The sequence below is a fragment of the Taeniopygia guttata genome, chromosome 1 (genome assembly GCF_048771995.1).
Source record: "Taeniopygia guttata chromosome 1, bTaeGut7.mat, whole genome shotgun sequence".
In the NCBI taxonomy this organism is placed as follows: Eukaryota; Metazoa; Chordata; class Aves; order Passeriformes; family Estrildidae; genus Taeniopygia; species Taeniopygia guttata.
The window spans coordinates 11,267,076-11,290,260 of NC_133024.1; the positions used below are offsets into that span (position 1 = coordinate 11,267,076).

The window sequence follows — 23,185 nt, forward strand, 5'->3', positions numbered from 1 at the left end:
ACTAAGTGTGATTGAAAGATCCTTTAGTGCTGGTATTTTATTGATACACTAATGCAGCTGAACTAATTTAAGCCTGTGTTAACATTGCTCATAAAGCATATCAAGTGTTTAATTGTAATGCAAAAGCAACAAATAATGAGAATAAGTTACCCAAATTATTTAATTAGAAAATAATTAATGTGATGGGCAATTAAAATATGCATTCAAGTGTACTTCTTACATTGTCATTCAAAATTACCTAAGCTAAGGTTAAAGGTGGTATTAAAAACATTAATTTAATTTGTTATATAAAAGGCAGATAATTATCATAAAATATTACAAATGATAATGAGAAACACTTTAATGAAGTCTTGGTTTAATTAGCGGGGGTATCATTATGATTTGCCTGTGGGTAAAATGGCAGACTGTTAATATATTTTCTTTTCATTATGATTAGAGTCTTAGAGAGTTATTTAACAACTTATATGAAGAAATATAGGCTTACATTTATATCTCTGGGATGGTATCTCATTTTGTTTGGCACATATTTATAATACTATAAAGACTTGATAAATCCAGTTTCTGATGAGTGTTCCTAGTGTTTATCCTGCTTAACCTCCCAATCAAAATGTCATATCCATTGTTAAGAGACTTCTATTGTTAAAAAAAAACTCTTATGAAACCTCAGAACCTTTTCTTGGTGGTTTTTTTGCCCTTTTCAGACCACTATGAAAAGTTATTTGAAAATATTTTAAAATTGTATCTATGTTATACTATGTTTTATTTCTAAAACATGACAGGCATTGGTCTACAATACATGCTAACTCAAGATACCTTTCTTGCTATAAAATTCTGAGAGAAACAACACCTTTTCTTAATTCCAAGAAGTCTGTAAGTGAACCAAAACATTGAAGAAAAAGGTATTTTCAAGTCACTGATTTTTCATTTTCACTGAGTTTTAAAAATTATTTAAAATTAAATTATTCTGTATTTTTTGTAGAAGCAAATTACTATAAATAGACATTCAACCAGAGATTGTTCTGGCAGGGAGACATGGTTTTGCTTGAGACCTTGTATCCTTGTGATTATGGTTTTTAAATTGTCTTTCTGCTTTTCCTTCATCCACGCTTCTTTAGAGCTGGTAAATGCCACCAGAAGATACTAGGTTGTTATTTATAACAATCAGAATAATTTGGAAAAATCCCTGTTGGCTGAGGAAGTTCTTGCTTCCTCATCTTTCCTAATTACAGCAACAACAGTCAGGTTATATTCTTTAATAGCAAAAGGGCTGAATTTCAGGGACAGCATCTCACTGTGATGAACTTGACTTGTCTGCCTGTTTTATTCAGTAATTTACAGAGACTGGGAGAGATTAAAACAGCTGCTCTCATTTACCATCTTATATTTCCCTTTTATTTTTTCCCCTCTTTCTGTTTTTCTTTATTTCTAACTTTCATATTTAATTCATGGCTAACACAGTAGCAACATAATGAATTCAATCCTCACTCTTTTCTCACTAATGCTTTCATTCCAGGAGGCACATTTCACTTGGTATAACCTTTTGTGTGCTTTATTACACAAATAAAGAATGAATTTGGGTTTGGATAGATACTGATTTTTATCAAAAATATGTGACCTGTGACATGCATGTTGTTACGTGTACCCATACAAGATGTATTACAGCATTTTTAGGTGAAGAAAAATATAATAAAATTTTTCCAGTGTTGTTGCAGGCCCCCAGCCAGGTAATAATTATCATTGACTCTATGGTTGCAGAATCAATTGCTTTATTATATCATCTTATATTATATTATACTATGCTTCTTAAGAAACTCAGTAATGCTTACAGCAAGTCCGATACAGCTTTGACCTAATTGGTCAATCAATTTAAACACTATCTTGTGTCTAATTAAGAAATCACCCTTTGGTAAACAAATCTCCCTGACACATTCCACATGTTCACAACAACAGGTGCAGCAAGTGAAGATTAGAATTGTTTCTCATTCTTTTCTCTGATCTTCTCACAGCTTTCCACAGAAAATTGCCTGACAAAGTCTGTGCCTGCTCTCTACGGCCAGAGAGCTGCTGCCACATTCCAGGACTTGAGTTTATTCACCTAGAGAAATGAAAATAACATGGGTGTCTTTTCTGACTTTTTACAGCTATTCTTTTCCACCAAGAACAGCCCAAAATTCAATTTTAATTTCAATCTCATTTACCACTGAAAAGAAACGTCTTCTAAGAATTCAATTATTTGATTTCCAAAGCTATGAAATAGAGCTATAATAGAGTACCTGTACAAACTATATCTCAAGCACTAATTTTTGTTTGATTTCTCAAATCACTTTCATAGATTTTACTATGTTAACAAGAGAAGAGGTCCTCATGACAGCCTGGTAACTCTGCCATGCTCTACTCCTCAGGTGACAGACAATTTAAAAGCTACTGAGTTGTAGCTAGAGTTGCACTTGCTCCAAGTGCCACTGTGGTTATTTAAACCTAACAAAAGTAATATAAATAACACACTTATTTCACAAGTGGATAGGTCACATTCATGCCAAAGTAAGCATCCACATCTGTCTGCTGAGAAAGTAGGTGTGGAGGGTATTTTGATCTGAGTTAAAATTATTAGATGTAACTGGATATTTCAGAAAACAGTAGGATAAAAACCCAGTGACATAACCACAGCCACTGTATTTTAATAATTAGTATTGGTACATTTTACAGTTATTTCCCATGCAAGGGAGATATTTTGAGAATGTTTTCAATCAAAATATCAAAGGAATAATTCTAAGGGAATAATATTAATGTATTTTTCTAAATAGGAATTGATAAATATATGCCTATAAGCCACAAGACATACGATACAGTGCTTACTGGATATTTTTATTAACTCCAGTATTGAATGAGTTCTTTGATCAGATATTCTCTGATGCTGAGAGAAGGCAAGAAGCTAAATTTATACTCCAAAATCAGTCTAGTCAGACATAAGAACAGGTGACTGAAGAAGGACAAATAAAAATACATTTTCCATTAACCAACAAATATGAGTTTTGCTGAAATGCTGAATGTGAATGAGTTTTCCTATGCTTTCCAGCAAATATTTGTCTGCCTAACCTTCCCTCATGAGTCAATGTTGTCAATTCCTGCTGAGCATATCAAAGCCCAGAGTTGGTTTATAATTATATTTTCCTGTTTTCTTCACACATGAGAAGAAGTCATATTTATTTTGCTTTGCTATATGAACTTCTTACAAAGGCTTCTGCTAGTGGTTTCAAACATGGTTGCATAATTTTTTACACTCTTTTTTCCCCAAAGAACATAACTGTATTTAAAGTAGAATTCAGGAAGGAAAAAAATACCCATTTAGATATTTTTCACAATGGATGGCTCAAATTTGAGAGTTGTGTAAGGTATCTGGAACATGGACAGATGGGGTCACCCACTATCCAGACCATGTCTTCAGTTTCTTCTGAAGATCTTGGAATTTTAAGGTGTAGTGGTAGAAGTGTTCCCCCTTTGATACAGCAAAGGCAATTTACCTTAGTTATCTTTTTTTCAATGAGATACTGGTATTGGCACAGTCCTGTTAGGGCAGCAGGCTTTCAGGTTTTTTAGTAGTAAAAACAAAAATGTTGCTGGATTGTTAAAAATTGTTTCATGTCAGAAACTAGAACTAGAAAAAGTGCATGACCTGTTGCATGAGATATAATTAAGTTAGGAGCAGCTTGGCCATATCTGAAGCAATAGAAAGCAATTTTCTTGAGAAAGGTTGAAAAAATCCATATTGATCAGTACTAAGTAGTAAAAATTTATTGCAATGTTGTCAGTTGCCTTATTCCAAATCAATACAAATCTTACCAAAAGCTTCTTAAATGCAATAAGAACCTGACAAGGCCTTTTTGTCACAGATTAGTGTTAAACCAATGAAAAGGCCCCCGAGGAAAATCCTCTCTGACCAGAATCCCAGCTGTATCCCATTTCAGCACTGCTCCTTCTGGTATAGGACATCCTTATTGGCATTTTGGAGCCCTGAAGAAAAGCTTAATGTTTTGTCAGTTAACTAATGCAAATGGTCAGAAATGCCTAAAAACCTTGCATTTCTACTGTTTTTATCAAATGGTAAAAGTTGTAAGGTTTAAGAAGAAAAAGTCAATCAGACACCTGAATAAAAATGAAAGGTTGGATATACAAGGAACTTTCTTCCTGTTTACAATTTAAAGGAAAAGCTTTCATGAAAAGTTATATTACAGGGCTAAGATTCCATGATAGGGTATTGGAACCTGGAACTCACACAGATGATGTGTGACACACTCACACACTCTGATGTGAGAGAAATATATTCCTTATAATAGCACTTGGAGCAATTTCAACTCAGCTATAATGTAGATTTAGATGTTGAAAAGCTGCCTTCCCAAAGCAGAACAATCTAATTTCAGGTATCAGGGAAATATGACAGCACCCTCTGTACTTTTAGAACAAAGGTATTTCAGGAACTCTTATTTTACTAGCATTTGGTTGATTAATGGAATTATCAGAGTATTTTGAATGAAAATAGATATTTTACTTATAAAGTTATCATGTCCTTCCTTATTGGTACAAAAAATGTACACATATTCATTAAAAAAATAAACCATCTAAAATTGGTGATAAGTACTTAACATTTCAAATCATGTCTTTTTTTCAAAGCTTGAAATAATCTCTTGATTTTATTTGGGATTGGGGACCTGCATGCCTGCAAAGGCGAAGCCACAAAGAATGCAAATCATATGAAAAGACAACGGGGCTTTTATACTATATCACTTATAACCTGCTAAAAGTTTGAAGTATTTTTGTCCTTTGTGTAAGACAGTGTTTTGCAGTAATGTGATTTAACTCCTTAGCTCTTTCAAAAGAGCCCTGAGTGCTCACGACATAGATGTATTCACCTCTGTTGTCAATCCACACTTTTAGGAACAGACATTCATCTTACTTGAAAGACAGCAAATAATAGGGAGAAATTATTTCCTAAACCATCTCTTGGGTGTTTCAAATTACACAAGAGCTGCTTTTGTGTAGCTGTGCTGCAACCAAAGCTGAAGAGTTTGTCTTGAGTACTCACCCTCAGCTGAGACAGGGAGGCCACTCCATTTCCTTGCTTTTTAGAGGAGCAGAGGGTTTATAAATAAAAATAGTGGAGATGATAGAGGAAAGGTCTGCAGAACAGAAAACGAGCTCTCTGGAATATACAGTACTTAGAAGGAGATGGGGTGAGGTGATGGAAGGACCTCTCCCAAAAGAAAACCCTCACAAAAACAAGTGGAAATGGTATTAAGTAGGATAGAAATTAGTTTTTCTTTACCCTGGTGCTAATATGTTGAGCCATTTGTCTGAAATGCTACAGGTGAAAGACAGGAATATTTTGGGAGTCTGGTGCATACCTGTAAGGAATGGAAACACTTTTTGCACAAAACCTAAACCTCTGAACTGCTACTATAAATCTTTAAGGTGCCTTGCAACAAGTGTGGAATTCCAAAACCTTTCTGAAAACTCTTCTGTGAGACTGCAGTCAGGAATGAACCAAAGCTGAGGGTCCTGCTTCCAATGTGAACTTAAATGTAGAAAAAAAGAGTTTCTGCTTATAAGGTTGTAAAAAAAAAAAAAACAAACAGATCTTATATTTTTATTGGAAAGGATGACTATGGTAGAGAGGTTCAGTAATCCACAAGAAACACAGGAACAGGCCCAAAGTAACTGCAAAGGAAGAGTTAGCAAGATGAAAATGGAAGTGTATGGGAGATGTGGAAGTAAACTAGATTGATGCAGTGGTTGGCATTTGGAAAGACCTGCTGCGTTTGCAGGGGTAAAATTAAAAGAACCGATGGAATAAACCAAGAAACCAAAGTAAAAACTAAAACAAAACAAAATTAAAAAAAAAACCAACTAAACAAAAAACCCCAGAAAACCCCCAAAAAGCCCACAAAAACATCAAACCATCCAACAAAAAAAAGAAATTAAATAAAAAGTCATCCCCCTGACCTCTACTGTGCAACCTACCAGTGGTTTAAACTACTCAGTCCAGCTTAGCATTAGAAAAAGTCAGCAGTTACCAGTCTTGCATCAGAAACAGGAACACTTTCATATTGCCACTATATTGCAGTTTTTCAGTGCTTTTATCTTCTGCCTAAGTTGGCAGGATAAGCTATTTATTTAATTTTATACTGGGACAAAGTAGAAGAGGAAGAGGTGTCTGGTCAGACACAATTTAGCTGGTTGAAGGAAGTACAGTGGCTTCAATTTCAAATTCTGGTGCTAAACCAGCTTTCCTTAGGTTAGTGACAGACAGATATATTATCTTGGCCTGTTTTAGCTGAAAAGCACTGTAGAAATCTGTTAAGAAAGTGACAACAAGCATTTAAAGTCTGAAATTCTGAGAATTCATCAAGCTTATAGGCCTTTGAATGTCTACATATTCACATTAAAACAGTCAGAACTAATTTTCATTCTAAATTATATGAACAATTTACAAATAGAAAAGGAGTTGAAAGCAATTTCTAGCATTCAGGCTGATAGTAATTCTTTTTTTTTTTTTCATCTTTTGTCATATTTTCTTTCATAAGTGGGTAATACTTATATTTTACTAAAAAAAAATCCCTTCCAGACTCAGTCCTGTAGTCAAATGCAAATGCAATGCACAATGCAAATGAAGTGTAATGCAAATGAAGCAAAAGAATTGTAGGTCTGTTTCATGCATTATTTTCTTTTGGCCTTCTGGAACAGAATTCCTGAAGTCAATGGCAGAACCCTCTGCAGATCTCCTTAGCTGGATTTAAAATTTCTGTTCTCAATCCATGATGAAGTCAATGGATAGAGGAGACCTTGGTGAGACTTTGGGGCAAGACTAAGACATTGGTGGGACTTGGAGGGGCTCCTCAGGGAACACTGATTGGTGAGAGCAAATCTTTCCCTGCATGGGTATTGCAGTTGTTTTTTAATGTTCTCAACTTTTTCTCTGTAAAAAAAAATAAAAAACACCATCATATTAGTAGGAAGATACAGAGTAGAAATGAGTCTGAAAACCAGTAATTTTAACATAAATACACCAGAACGTGGGAAGAAACAGCTGAGATGTGGTTTAGGAGGCTGCTTCCTCTTACCTCTCATCTAGGGGTTGTCAGTCCTTTGAAAGCCCAGAAAGTGACTGTGGGAATGTTTATTTAAACTTTCTGGACCAGTGTAAGACTTCAAGTATTTTTATTGGTTTCCTAATGAGACACAGGGATTTTATTAAAGGAATATAAACTTTATTTTCCTTTGCAAAATCAGCATATGATGGCAGAATTTTATTAATGATAATGGCAGCTTCTCATTCTACTTTGTACTGAGAACACACATTACAGCAAACCAGAGTGCAACACAGTTCTTTCAAAGGTGATGAAGAAAAAAATTCATTCAAAATGTTAATCCTGCCAGTTTCATTATAGTCAATAGTGGATATGCAGAAATGGGCTTGGGAGAGTTATTTAGTGGGAGGATTGCAGAGACAGCTCCTTTATTGACTGTTGCTCTCATGGAACAAAACATAGAAAAGAAGATTTTTGTAAGTCATTTGTAAGGCATGACTGTCTCATTAGAAGGTTTAGTTGTGCTAAAGGCTGGATTATGGAAGAATCCTTATGTTCTGTGATGAATTAAGAAAAAGATTTGCTGTCTTGGACAATGGGAAGTCATGCAGTCTAATACTAAGTAGCATCTGCTATGTACTTCTAAGTTACTTGCAGACTGTAAAACACATAATGGGAATCTGTTGGAAAAGAGGCAGATTTCAAGGTCCAAAATATAACAGGTAACAGCTGTTTTGGTCAGATGTTTAAACTAAAATATGCATTTTGTACTGGTTTCCGAGACAACAAAGAAGACCAGAATTCATGACTTAATGAACTACATATACAGTAATTTTCTTTAAAAAATTCCTCAGCATGCAGAGCAACATTGCAAATAAACCTTATTCCTATTAACAAGTAATTCTATTTCAGGTGTCTATGAGAGAATCTTGAATTTTAACTCAACTGACCCAAGCACTTCTGTCAGATTTCCAGATTCTCAATGTACCCAGCAAATTAATTAAAATCACTTACAGATGGCTTTTATGGTTTTAATATGCATATTGTATTTTTATAAGCATCTTCTGCTATGTCTAGTACTTCAGTAGGGAAATTGGAACGCAGCCTGTAGGAATGCTTTTCACATTGCTCAGATATTTTTAATTCTTCTCATCAAGATACAACACTGCTTTTAGCAGTCTGGTAAGACTCATTTTGACCATTCTAATTTAAGCTGCTTGTCTTTAATTGACAAAGCTGTGAACATGTTTTCCAGGGTTCTCTGTAATTTCAGAGAAACAGGAATTTGAGCATTTTACAGCGAGGCTGTTAGAGAGAGGGGGTGACTTCTCTCAGTTGTGATTGTGGTGCTGTCATTGCTTGTGAAGCCTTTGGATTTCCTCAGCACTTCTGGGGGATGCACAAGCGTGCTGTGCAGTCCATGGAGTGTCTACTGGGTTTTACTGGGACTTTCAAAATACCCTGGATTCATGGAAAGCTTCAGGAATGGTTGTTTCCTGCCACACAGTTTACCAAGCACCTGGGACTTAAGGGCATAAGATCCCAGAACTGAAAGAAAATGTGGATATTCAGCCAGCACCATCGCTAATTTACCCCCTAATGAATAATGAAACATAATTCAGTTGCTAAGGTATTTCTGTACCCTTAGAAAAGGATTACTCTGCCGCATTTAATGTTTTTGCCTTTCATTGACACTTTATTTCAATTGCTGCACACAAGATGTCCATCCTTGGCAGTGGGGAATCTGATATCTCTCCAGCTTTCCTACAGCACATCCCAAAAATCTTCAATTTAAGCTATCTTACATAGTCACATATTCTTTCTAGACTTGCCAACAGACAGTTAGGTAGGGTTTTTTTATTATTACTATTATTTCTTTCAGGATCCTCTATTTATTGATCTGAACTGGGTGAGAAAAATATTGCTACCCTTTCTTTTTCTTTTTTAAAATTCCAATTGTTTTGATTCATGCATTTTCACATTTTAGATTCCTAAACTGACAGGGTACATAGAATTTTCAAAAATAAACAGAAAGGAGTGCTTATCAGAGCCCTGCAGGTTGATCTCTACCCTTTCCTGTGGTAACATTTTTTCAGCACAGTAGCAGCCAGCAGAGTAGATAATGGGGCATTTCTGAACCTGAAAATTAGATGCTCTCTGCCATGACAAAAAAATAAAAATCCCAGTGTGGAAGAATATGAAGAAAGGTGAATGAAGTTAATTTTTATTTGTATTTTTTTAAAAAAAAACATCATAAGGAAAAATAAAGGAATTCAGAACTTATTTGAGAGGTATCTGAACTTAGGGATATATGAATTTAGGGAACACCACCAACACACCTACCTATTCAATTACCTGAAAAGAGCAATACAGACCCCTACTGTCTTTTAAGATTTAATAGGTAGAAAGTTTGGTTGGATTTGCTTATTGGAAATTAGTGATTGGCTAAAAGTGGCAGAGTCTATTTCTTTCCTTTCATGTAATTGCCAAACCAGTTTGTATGAGCAGACAAGAAATTATTTTGTATATACATCGGTGAAGGTATTGCAGTGCCTGTGTTGCCATTTCCTTTTTGCAGTGAAAACATTTATAAATAACAACGGGTATCAAATATGTGAATTTTTCAAAGCAGACATCAAAAAGAAAAAAAAAATCTTATGGACAATTTTACGATGCAAATGAACAAAAGTTATTTTATTAAAACATATTGAGGGGTTCTATTTTTTTTCGCTTCTTTAAATTTTCATGTGTTTATATCTGCTAACAAATCAACTGATAAAAAAGAGAAAAAAGAAGAGAAAGATCATTTTGCCTGTATTTTTTATATCAATGCAGAGATGTTTTGTGCCCATAAAGTAAAATGATGAATGAATTTTCTTGAAAATATCTGCGTAGTGTCTGCTGACACTGGGCAACAATGCTCCTTTTCTGATTGACAGCTGGAGCACTCCAGCTCTGTCTGTTATAACACAAACATCACACTGAATCTTGCACGAATAGATGTAGTCTCCTTCCCTTTATTAGCTCTCTCATCCCATAAAGTGCAGTCAGGACAGGCATCATTCCTGTCCTTTAGAAAGCAGTAGATTAGTCCATTTCCTCATGGGGCTTTGCAAAGTCCTTCAATAGACGTGACTGGAAGAGGAAGAGGCTGAAGATGGTGGCCTAAGGGAATAAACTGCTGACTTGATAAATCTTTGGGTCTTAAGAGGTCATCTCTTGATGTCTGAAAGAAAGATTGACTTACCAGCAAATATGAGCACCAATCTTTATGGGTTTTTGAGTTTGTTTTTTTTTAAGTAATATAGAAAACATTTGTATATGAAGTACTTATAAATTTTCTGCAAATACAGAATAGCAGCACTTTCCTTTCTTAGGTCTTATTCAATTCTCATAGATTTATTTATTCTTTTTTACACTGTCTACACGCAGTCCATGAGATGTGCAGAGAATTTTAATGAGTTTTTACACTAACAAATGCAGCTATAAAATGCAATATGGAAAAATCTGAAACTCTGATCTTTTGATACCTGTGACTACTCATAGACCCTGATGAGCTTAAATATATCATTAATAAAGTTTATGATGGTTCATATCCATTGCCCTGAGATGAAGAATAAATTATAGCTAGGAGAAGATTAAATTTACTTAATTTTCTTTTTCCAGAGTATTTCTTAACTTGTAAAGCCATACTTAGTTTAATAAAAGATAACCTTTACATTTTTGATAGGGGATTTTTCACAAGTGTGTAACACTTACAACTACTTGAAACTGGTAGATTCGAAAAACTCTAAGCCAGACTCTTACATATGGAAATTGATGGGGTGCATAAGGAATTAAAGGAACAATGTGTGTTTGAAAATACTTTTTTGCTGTTATTTTAATACATAGGTAGGACATGCAGACAAAAGAGTGTAATCTGCTCATTTTCAGACTGTAATTTAAGAAGGATTCTTTTCCAAGACAACCAGACCATCCTGTTGTGGAGGTTGAGAGTGTGGGTGAGAACACTGAGTTTTTAAGGAGGGACACCTTAGTGGACATGCTGAACTCATTTCTTAGCTGACATAAAATCTGTGGGTAGGTTATGCTTTCTAGATATCTTTTGTTTCTTTAACCTGCTGCTGGCAAATTTCCTGCTGTTCCTCAGTACCCAGAATCCACAAAAAGCCAGGGGTACTTCTGGGTATTTGATGAGTGCAGAAGGCTGTCCAGACTCTGGGAGGAATCTAAAGGTAACTTGGATCCTTAGAGGGAAATAACAAAGTGCAGCTGTGTCACAGGACATACTCAAACTCTCATAATCTGTAGCTGAGCAGGGATTTACAATCCATGGAATTTCCAGGTAATTTTTGAGCTGATATTGATTTCAATTTGAACAAATAGGGGAGAAACACAAATGTAGCGTGCGTACACCATAAGGTTTTAAAAGCATGGCAAATCTGTGAACAGAATTGGTGATCTACCTTTGTAGAATGATTTTTCCTAATTCTTTATTGTTAGGGTTTTACATTGTGAAGTGGATTGATATTTTTTAAAATAACATCTGGCATAACAAACAATTCTATGCAGTTCTGTTTTGGTATGGTGTGGTTTTTTTAACATTTCTCTCCTGAGAGCTCTATAATAAAAGTCCAGATTGCTGCTGTCCTCCTGTGACAGGCTGTGGGAGAAGTATTGATCTGTCATGGGAGCATGGGATGAAGTGACAACAGTGACTTTTATTTGTTCATTTCACAGAGAAAGTACCAGAAGGCAGTGTTAGCTAACCTCCATGTTTAAGAACGAAGAAGATGCTTGAAGAACAAAAAATGTGCTTGATTATTCCTCCATTACAACTGGGGCAAGGGTATGTTGGCATTAAAGTCACTTTGCTGAGAATAAAAACACTCTAATTTATTACAGCTTTATATGCACCAGGATTGAGGGAAGAATTTGGGGCCTGCTGCACAACCAAACCCAACAGTGACAGAGATGTTTTATTCACCTTTCCCCCCACCTGACAGAGGTCAAAAAATATTGCAAATTGTTAGAGATTATGTACATGGTAAAATAAAGAAAATCATAACCACAGCTATAGAGAGTAAGGTGTTGCTTTTTTGTCATAGGGAAAGGCAGAGATTTAAATAAAAACGAAGAGAGAGGTGTGTTGAGGGCATCAGTAGAAAAAAGCATTGAATAAAAACACTTGTCTCTACAAACCTTTTGGCAGAACACAGACTCATGCTGGGTTTTTTTTAGAAGAAAAGTAGCAAAATTAATTTTTAATTGGAATGTATACGATTCACAAGTACAATCTGTATTTTTTGCTCAATAGTACATTGTGTTTTGCATATACTGCCAAGGAAATTAAACAAAAATAATGTCCCCAAAGACAAACTGCTATGTTTAGGAGAGCAGAGGTACATGAGGGAAAAAAAAAAAGAAAACAAACCTGTTAGTATTCAGCAGGTGTAGCTGAATTCTAGCCCTTACATGTGGAGAGCAATTGCTCTGATGCATAGAGACATCAACTTCCACATTTTATTTTACACTGAGTTGTGCCATGCCCTGTTTGGCCCCAGCTCTGCAGTGCTCTGCATATGTCCGGATTGCTGCATTCATACAGACTGCAGTGGAACCAGCCAGCTCAGAAAAAATACTAAAACTGGGGCAAAAGTGAAGAACATTAAATTGGAGGATAAGCATGATAACATGGGGTATTTTTTGTCAAAGGCTAATCCACAAAATGTTGCTGGCTGCAGCATCACAGGCTGGGATCAAGACACAAAAGCACACTGTGGCACAGGAACACTGCATGTACTGCATGGTTTTGGCTGTAAAATATGTTGCTCACTCTTTCCTGGGGAACACTTCTAAAAGGCCAGGAGAGATTCTTACCACAGCTTTTTATTGTTTTTTACAAAGAAGTAAAAAACAATCCATTTTGCTAGACAATATAAAGCATCTTCACTATCAGCCATCAATAAATAATAACATACCTAATATGTTATGAAAATTAGGGAAATTTTGTGACTGTATTCTGCTTAATCCTAATTAAATCCCTAATTACCATTTATTCTCTCTTTGTAGGTCTGTTACCATCTCCATGACTGATTTTAGTTGCTGATCTAGTCTTCAGACTTAGTAGTCTTCTCTGTTCTTTAAGTAAATTGAACTGAGCTTTTCATTATATAAAGGCACAACAAAGAAAGAGGAAAAAGGAAAAAAGATCATTCTCCAGAAATCTCTGAAGACTTTGTTCTCCATATTTAACATCTAAAATTTTTTGGTTTTATAATTTTTTTTGATAACAGAGTAGCCGTGTCATTAAAATGAAATTGCATTAGGTAGATGCATAAAACTACAGACTAGAAATATTCTTAAATTGAAGAATATAATTTGAAAATTATAGTCTGAATTAAACAAAGCATGCTTAGTCATTCACTTGCCTGCCGACCTCATAATGACTGTGCTGATAATTATCAGTGCAGAGTCACTCCCTTCTTTGTAGCCTCAGAGCTTGACAAGAAAATGTGGATGTTTTCAATTGATACACACAGGAGGGAAAAAGAGAAAAAGAAAAAAAGAGGAAAGGAAGGGCTGTATAAAAGTGTGGGAACAATGAAGCAAATGGTTTTGTCTGATAATTCTGGTCACTAATTTCCAAACTGAAGAGCAAGTAGTAAATCCTACTATCCACCAATGGATTTTTAGGTAGTATGGCTTAGGAGACTTTATAAAAATAAAAATCCACTAAGAATTTTGTGAGGTTTTCTTTCAAATTCTAATATTTTCTTAGGTCTCTGAATAGCAGGAAAATGTAATCTCAATGTAGAAAACCTGCAACAAAAAATGAGAAAGGATGAAAAATAATAGCAGTTTTCAGCACCCTCGCTTATAGAATGGTCTTGCATATGACTACATTCTTTGTTTGAAAGGTGATAGAATTTAATTCTGTTCTTTTTGTGAAGAGTGTATGAAAAATTTATTTTAAGGGAGACCTTTAGGAAGATTTACTTTAATGCTGTTAAAACTTTAACTTTGTATGAAACAGCCTGGAATGTTAATCTTGAAATTTGCTTCAGGAAACTGCAACATTTTCTGAGACTAGCCTCAAAGTAGGAAAAAATTGATTCTGCAATGATTCCCTTTTACTACTACTTTGTTTCTGATATACTAAATGGTTGATGTAATCATTCAATCTGATGTTGTTGCAGGAGAAGGAAAATTGATCAATATATCATTATTGATCAGTTGCTTTCTGATTGGTTTAGCAAATCCGAGTGTTATTTCTAGCCTCACACAGACAATGTAGCCTATCCAGAGCTAATCTAAATAAATGTTTGTCTCTTCTAAATCACAAGGTTACAAAATAAATAGATTATAGATAAAGGAGCTGAACAATAGCATAATTCCATATATACATATATGAAAGCATGTAATATGTTCTTAAAATCGGGCATGAAGTTAAAATCACACTTAAATCTCAACATGAAATAAGGGTACTTTGCTTAGTCACAGTCACAGCAGTGCGATAACCTCTTCATTCAGCTCAATTTATACAAAGCCTTTTAAAATTAGAGTTTCTAGGAACCAAGTACTATAACCTGTGTATTTTGGTATTTTCCAATTAAGTTCATGTAGGTGTTTTATTAATGAAGTTCTCTAACATAGATTGAAATACTTTACAGCATTATGAAAAGGCACGTTTCAGCTGGTGTATTTAGTACAGTCCAATGAAACAATATTGGGCTCATAGTCCAGTGCTTTATCTATTTTTGATGCATTCTTTTCATACTTTGTGAATCATATTGAATAAATGTTTATGATTATGTGAGTGTATTCTCTCTTTCCTCAGAACCCTTATTTGCTCCTTGCACATGGAGCAGTACAAAAGATTATTCTCCCTGTTTTGGGTTTTTTTTGTTGCTTTCCCTGCCCCGGCTCCCCAAGTTTAGTAAAATGGATTTTAATACCCAGTTAATTAAGAAACTAAGCAGCAAGGCATGATAAATACATCAGCTCAGAGTGCTTTTAACATTCAACTTCAAAATTCTAGAGCTTAAAGTGCTGAAAATCTAGTTATTTTATCAATTGCATGTCTTTCCCAGCCTGGCTCTGTGTGGAATGACATCTGATTAAGAAACTGTGTCACAACACAACTCTGTTTCTCATTGGGTTTTAGTATATATCCGGGGGCACAGAAATGTGTGGGAAGAAGGGTCAGCAAAATTTGTGTAGCTCAGCCTGAGAGGTCAGATTATACCAGCCCAGCTTAGATATAATGTGTTTGAACTAATGTAATTACCACATTATCCCATTATGTCAACAAAAAGAGGTGTCAGAAGCTTATTATCTTGCTGCTCCAATGTTACCCTCCTTCATCCCATTTTCTTTGCCTCAGTAAAGTCTTTTAAAGAGAAATAAATTGATTATCAATTTTTTAGTTGCATGCAGCTTGGGTTTTAGTCAGTGTGAGTTGATTTTTATTCTAGAAATTACTTTGGAATGAGAATGGAGACTTAAAGGCTGTATGCTAAGGACTGATCTTTTTTGGCCTCAGGCACAGCTGAGAATTATTGTGTGCAGAGCAGATTGTAGCAAAACCAGACTGTTTAGGCCAATCCAAAGAAGCAATTTATAGCCACTTTGTGAGTTCGTGGTCTCTTGATCGCAGACATCATAACCTGCTGAGATCCTCCAATATTCTCCTTTAAGAAAAGCCAATGAAAGACAAAGTTATGCTTCAATGCATGCACCAGGAGTTTCCCAAAACCTGGTTTCCTCAGACAGATAAATAACTGCTCTTGGAAACCTGATGGCCTGGGTCACACACATATTTTGAGATGAGCTAATAGAATCAGTCAGTGTTCAGTACTCAATATACAAAAATCTTTAAGTGACAAGCAGCAGTATGAAGGAGCTGACAGTTATTGTTTCAAACCTGAGGATTGATTCCTCTCCTTGGTTCTTTGTCTCAAAATCCTCCCAATAGCCTTTCACCTCATCTTCCTGCTGATGGGTGTTATTTCCTCTAGCTTATTCATTGACTTATTTTATGGAACATAAAGTTATTTTCGTTTTTATGAGTGCTCTGTTTTCTGGGGCCAGATGTTCTCCCTGGCTTTGGAACCTCATGGCCCTTGTTGGACTATGAAAAAGTGGCCAGATGTTACATAAGGACATTTCCATCTTTTCAGTCCATATGTTCATGAGATGAGAGAGCTCACCCAATATTCCTTCTCCTCCTGCTAGTTCATGTGTTCAGAGAGGTGTAAATGATGTTGCACATCCCCTGCTTAGGCCATAGATTTTCTGGATTCTGTTGTGAAAAACACTGTCACGACCAGTCCAGGTGGGTTCAGAGAGGAACACCCTCTACAGTTTCTTTCCTAGCAGAGGAAGGGATTTGGAGGTCTGGGATTTGGCCAAACAGTGGTGATATGAGAAGAGAAATTTTCATAACAATAAGTGAACGCCTACCTCTCTGTTAACATGAATTCTCCCCATTTTCCTCGCCTTTTCTATTAAATTTAGGTATTCGTGTGCAGCTGTGAGTGGAAAGAATAAAAGAGAGGGAAACTTACTGTGAAACAAGCTGAAAAGAGAATAATATATGGTTAGAAAAAATCTAGCTAAGAGAAAAGGGAGGGGCATCTTTAATACACTTGTGTATATTTAAAAAATATTCCAGCCAGTTGAGTGCAGGTAAACCTCAGGGAATTATAAAAAGCCTGGGATACATCTGTGCTTTGTGAAGTAACATAAAGGACAGGCAGGCTGTTCCTGGCTATTGTCTGCTCATTACTGGGCCTGAGGAGTAAAAGGGGTTGCAGCTTTCTAATCTTCTTTTTCCAGTTTCAGGAATCTGGAATTCTGGACTTGAGCTCTATAGCCAAGTGGGAGTGCCCTGCAAGCTCAAATAATTTAATTTATTGATGATTATTTAAATTATTAATTAAATGGATTTTGTTGCTTCTTAATTTTCCTTCTGACTCCTGATCTGCTAGCATGTATCCAGCTCATTTTTCAAAAGGAAAAGAACTCAAAACAAAATCCAAGACTTTTGTTGATTGCAAACTCTGAACTTGTGAATCTTCATTAATAGTATAAAAAAATCGCTGTGAGATTCACAGTAAAATCAGAGAAGATTTCTCATTATTCTTTATATACAGTTGAGAGGAAGGTATGTCTGTCATAATGAAAACAGAGAGATGACCAGGTGAATTTAGAGCAAAGCAGCTTTTTGTCGGCTTAGTAGAGATGAAAACTCCCCAAGGGACCACTGAGAACACAACTGGCCACCAGTTGCCATGCACCAGCACATTGGAGGTCACAACAGTTTCCTATACAATAGTTCCTTCTTTATTCATGCACTCTATTGCTGAAATCACAAAGAAACTTAAACATAAATTTTGGGGTTGATACATGTAATAATTGACATAAATGATAAGCTAGTCATGTTTTGTATTACACCATTTTTTGGAAAAAATACACTCCTGGACATTTCCAGTTGTCCAGGCTGTGGGGGCTACACCTGCAGGGTTCTCCCTGCCACCTTCTGACATATAAAAGAAATTATTTTGGTGCTGCCCATCTTCAAATGTGCCACAACCCTGGGAGATGTTGTTTAAATTTCAATTTAAAGTTGCCACAATTAATTAGAAAGAAATAGAAGACATGGAGGTAAAGGAGCAGATGTTTGGGTTGGATTTGGACTGGGTGATTTTACTGGGCACCAGGCATTGCTGTGGGGGTCTGATCAATAGCAACAACAATAAAACTGAAAGATGATGTGGGGTCTGCCCTGGGAGAAGGGGGAGAAACTTTACAGCATGCATATTTTGTACTAGGAAATACCAGGCACTAGGCATGACCAAACCTGAATGTATCTTCTTTGTAATTCTCACTTTAATAAAAATCTGTTCCTCAGACAAAGTAAATAACAGGGAGGCTTATTTCATATAACAATGAGTAATGAATAACTATATGTTGAATTCAAGACCAGTTTTTCTCCAATTTCAATTACTGCAGCAATGTGGAATTAGCTTATTTAAAATCATGACACTACATTGAGAACCATGTGAGTGGGATTCTAATGAGATGGTTTAGGATCAAAAATTTAAAGCAAAAAGAAATCTTAGGTTGAGTTAAAAAAAATCTATTTTTTGGCTTCCACTTTGAGTTAGATAAAATCTTTGGATTTTTCAGACTTGTCATACAAAAAATAGCCACATTTGATTTCAAAATATGAAATCACCTTATTTCCTACATAACTAAAATATTTTGCTTTTTGTAGTAATTTTTTTCTCTTTTTTTTCCAAAAAATATTTTCTAGATTGCCACTCACTTATGCTAAATGTTTTTATTTAAACGCCACGTGAGAACTAAAAGTCCCCTAAATTTCAGCTGAGTTGTTAACTGTTAAACTTCACAAATTCAAATTATTCTGAATTTGGGTGTAGCAGTGCAGATTGCAGAAGCTTGTCAACCACATTTTAAAAGTATTCTGAGTTTGGAAGTAGGTGGTGAAAATCATTTTACAAAACTGCTTAAATGAATGTGTCTCTGTGAATCCCTTTCCCCAAAAGCCCAGATTTTTCAAGATATTATCACTGAAGCAATGCAAATTCAGCAATACTCATCCATCACAGCAAACAGCAGAAATACCTGCTGAAATCCGTTTCACAATCGGGTTTTTTCTTTTTTTTTTTTTTTTTTTTTTTTTTTTTTTGTTTGCTTGTTTTTTTATTCCCTAAATTAATTTCTAAATCGATGCTTAGCTAATAACCCATCATTAAATCTACAAGCTTATCATTTCAGCTCGTGAATGCTGTTTTGTGGTAAATTAAGCTCTTTTTTCCCAATATGATAACAGTGACAGTGTGCAATAGAACAGTCATTTACCCCATAGCACTCTGCAGAAATAGAATCCTACACTTTCTGCAGTGCATTTTTAATGCCCATTTTCCTGAAATCCTGGCTCCTGATGGTGAAAGCTGATTTACAGCAGGAACTCACCCTCTTCAGGATTATTGTCAATAAATGTGAAGATGTAATTTGAGTGATAATGAAAGAACATTTTATTGAAAATCTCCCGAGAATCTGTTTCACAGGATATAATTGGAGAGGGGCTAAGAGTCTCCTGCACCAATTTCCAAATTTAGCATCTCAGCCATCAAGATGTGTATATTTTAAAACTGTCTACGGGGAAAATGCCTGTAATATGATCAATAACAGTATAAGATTAAAATCTGCAAAAATGGGGATGTGGAGGGGACTGGAGAAGAGCTCAAACATTTCAGTGTATAAACTACATAAATTTTGTCAATGTAGTCTTAATTTTGCTTTTTATCCATATGTTTAAATCTGCTGGGACAGACCTTCATATTTTGCAAATTGTGCAGCTGTACTGACTAGCTTGGTTTGTAGAGATAGAAGGATTTTTATTTTTTTAATTTTTATTTTGGTAGAAGAAGTTCCAACAGCTTGTTGGTAGGGTGTGAGTTTTGATTTCTGACAATTATGTTTCAGGTAATACTGTGAATTCCCAAAATCCTCCCCCCTCTTTTGTGGATCTGGAAACAAAATGTATTTTTAACAACTATTACACCTTGCCAGTGTATTTTCAGAGTTTATAATGTCAGAGTTGCAGATTTTTCTCTGGTTCTATGTTTGTTTCCTTGTGCCATTTAATTCTTTAACATCTTGAGCCTTGTTTGTCTCAGAGATGGCCTTATTTCCATCTTCATTACTGCTTTGGTCCCAAAAGCTGAAGCTAGAGCTCATCATTAAAGAAGACAAGAGATTACTGGCTTTTCACTGAATAGGAATTTCGTGGATGGAATCTCTTTTTCTCTCCTGCCCAAAATAATTCAAATCAATAGACTCTTGCTCCCATTTCTTTCTTTTAATCTAAGCTTTTGTGAAAGAGTAGAAAGGCTGGTATTTGAGAGTGAGGAGTCATTTAAATTCCATTTGTCTGTTGAATTATCTTTTCTTTTTTTTGTGTTGATGAAAAACTCTTTTAATTATTTTACAAAATTATGTCAAAGATACTGAGATTTTTAAAAAACATTTTCTTAATTTAATATATTAATAAAAAATATTTTTCAATGTTATCCTTGATCTGCACTTTAAAAAATCTGTGCTCCTTAAAATTCTTCCTATAATACAGACTGAAATTAAATTAATACTCATATTACAAGATTAGTGAAATTTAGAAATATCACTAGTTTTCTAAATGATGAGTATTATTTTCTTGGATACACAAATCTTTTTTTTTTTTTTCTATAGTGAGGAATCTATTCCATTAGAATTTGAATTAGTTGTGATTTTTTTTGTGGTGTGCTCATTAACATTATTAACATAACCACCTTTTCCATGGTTTTAAAAGAGTACCAGTTAGGAAGTTTTATTATGTAGTACAAAAAAAGATTTTATTCTCTTACTTTTCTGCTCCCTTTATCCTGTTATTTTTTTTCTCAGAAAAACCAAAATCAAACCAAAACAACAACAACAACAAAAAAACCCCAAACCAAACCAAAACAAACAAACAAAAAAAAACCCAAACAAAAAACCAACAAAAAACCCCCTACAACAGCAGCAAAGAAATTTCCTTCTGGTTTCAGATACACTATCTTCAGGCTTCTAGGCTTAAAGTAAATATTCTTTTTTATTTGTACGTACAAACTTTCATGCAAGCAAAAAAAGAAAAGTATTCTAAATTATTGTAGCTGATAACAGGGAAATTATTTTGGAGTATTTTTTTTACAAAATGCGCTTACAGTCTTCTTTGCTTCAAAGGCTGAAAGCACAGAAAATGATTTGTTTTAAAGACATTCAGTTTTTTTCCATATGAAACTTGTCTTTTTTTTTTCTTTGCTCTACCTACCTGTAGGAGGTGAATGGTTAAAACTAATATTCCTAAATCATACTAGAGCAACCTGAGCACTAAATCCAGATATAATGGTAGTGGTATCTCTGAAATTCTGTTCAGACATTGAGAAATAACCCACAGTACAGGTGCTTGACACTTCACGTCCTGAGAACAGATCTGCTGCTGAGCAAACCTGTGTGAAATGCACACAGTTCGGATAACTTCATTTTCTGCTGCCATTTTTACACAACAGGTAAAGCCATCCTTGTGGATTTACACAAGCAGCTGCTTTTCTTAGTGGCCATTTAGCATTTTTTAGTCATGGGTAGTGAGGAAGAGTTGTTTTATTTCCCTTTGAGGGTTCCCAACAATGCCTCATAATCATGGGCTGTTGGGAGTTCCTACAGTAGCCTTTGTAAGCATCACATGGGGGCTGCTCATTTTCATCAATATCGTGTTATGTTAGTCTTGTAATGTCATTCCCTATTGAAAATGGCACAATGTTGGACTTTTCATTCAATGGTGGTGCTGGTAGGGTTGCTGGTGGGCATCTTTCCTCTTTCTTTATTAATCAAAACATTTAATGGCTGTGGAATACTAACATTGGCATAAAAATGACCAAAACCAGTTTGCCAAATGGGAAGCTGGATGGGAAATTAATGTGTGTTGGCTTGATGAAACTGTGAAAAGTTGTCTGGACAGACCATCTGAGCATATGGGAAAGGGATTTTGCAAAATATGGATTGTAAAGAGCTCCACTGTACCAAGAGATAGAGCATTCACCAAATTCTTCAACCAGAGCCTGCTGAGCTTCAGCAGGACTAGTTTGCTTTAGCTTAGACTTGACTTTCTAAGACCTTATCTAGTTCTTGTAGGAGCCACAATCCAGACAAATCAACTGCAAATTACTTGGCAGTGAGTGTAATTTAATAACCATTGGTTTAAATCCCTTTCTTATAAAACAGTAAAATGTTGCATTCATGTGAAACATCGATGACCACCCTTCAGTACGGGGAGAAAGGAAAGGAAATAAAAAATCATAGGTGTCTTATAATTTCCCTTACATCTGCCATGCTAAAGTGTATCTGAGAAAATCTGGACATCCTTTCCATTTTATTGGGATGGATATGGCAAAAGTCAAAAATGTGTGAGTAATGGTGCTTATTCTACAAAGAGTTTGGTTTTTAACTGAGCCAAGTTTTAGGAAGATGCTAGCCAATATGAAAAAGGTTTTCATTTTCTTATGTTTCAAAATGTTAAGTGTATATGGAAAAAAATGAGAGTCCTGGAAAATGCTCACCTGCTTGAGTTGCTAAATGGAGAACTGACACACATGACCCAGGCAAAGCTTCACACATGAGAAAATTCTGGAATAGTAATACTACTCCTTAGAGGGGTAGCATCCTCCATTATTCAGCCCTCCTACATTATACACAAATGATCTATTCACCTGTTGGATAATATTAATATATGAGAGCTGCTCAGGGTGTTCCTGTCCTGCTTTGTTGAAAAGAATTTGTGAGGGCATCCTGGTCCTCCACAGCCCATTTTTATAATCCAAATATCACAGGAGGCATGAATTTTACACCTGAAGTTTGTTACAGATCCATGAAAGCTGAGTGCCTGGAACAACTGAAGGAAGTTGCAATATTGTTTTCCAGTTACATCAAAACTTTCTGCTTCAACAAATTCACATACCTAGTTATACACACACACAAGCACACATATGATTTAGGCATGAAGCTAAATGCTAAGTAATTGTTATTGTGGAGATAGAGCCACTATGATTGTAGCAAACTTTGCTTTTTGACAACTGATTTTTTTCAGAATTGTTTATGTGCATGAATAATGCTTTGCTATTTGCTTCTACATTATGAACCTATTTTGAATGTTTGTCATTTCAGAGGGAATGCTTGTGTGAAATAAGTGAAATAGCTATTCAGTTTTCCTCAGGCTTTCTATATTCAGTAAAGAGAGTCAAAACGTTTTCTGGACCCTCCTGCATAGGATGTTGTGATGGTTTGGGGCTTTTTTTCCCTCTCCTGATCAGGATTTTATGGACACTAAATATTTAATTTGGTAAGCTGAAAAGGTAGATAATAGTGGTGGGAATATTGACCCCTTATTTTTCATCTCTTCCACTGAAGAATTTCTCTGAAAGGTCAAATGAGCTTTTGAATGTTTGGATTTTTTTCATATTGTACCTTGTTACACACACACACACGTTTACCTAAGTTTGTTC

General features: G+C 35.3%; 1 long non-coding RNA gene across 1 annotated transcript; it reads left to right on the plus strand.

Annotated features, from left to right (window-relative positions):
- Positions 1-6,026: 6,026 nt before the first annotated feature.
- Positions 6,027-16,235, plus strand: LOC140682217 (uncharacterized). Its single transcript, XR_012053539.1, has 3 exons — positions 6,027-6,907; positions 11,823-11,931; positions 13,155-16,235. It is a non-coding gene; the product is annotated as an uncharacterized lncRNA (long non-coding RNA).
- Positions 16,236-23,185: the final 6,950 nt, after the last annotated feature.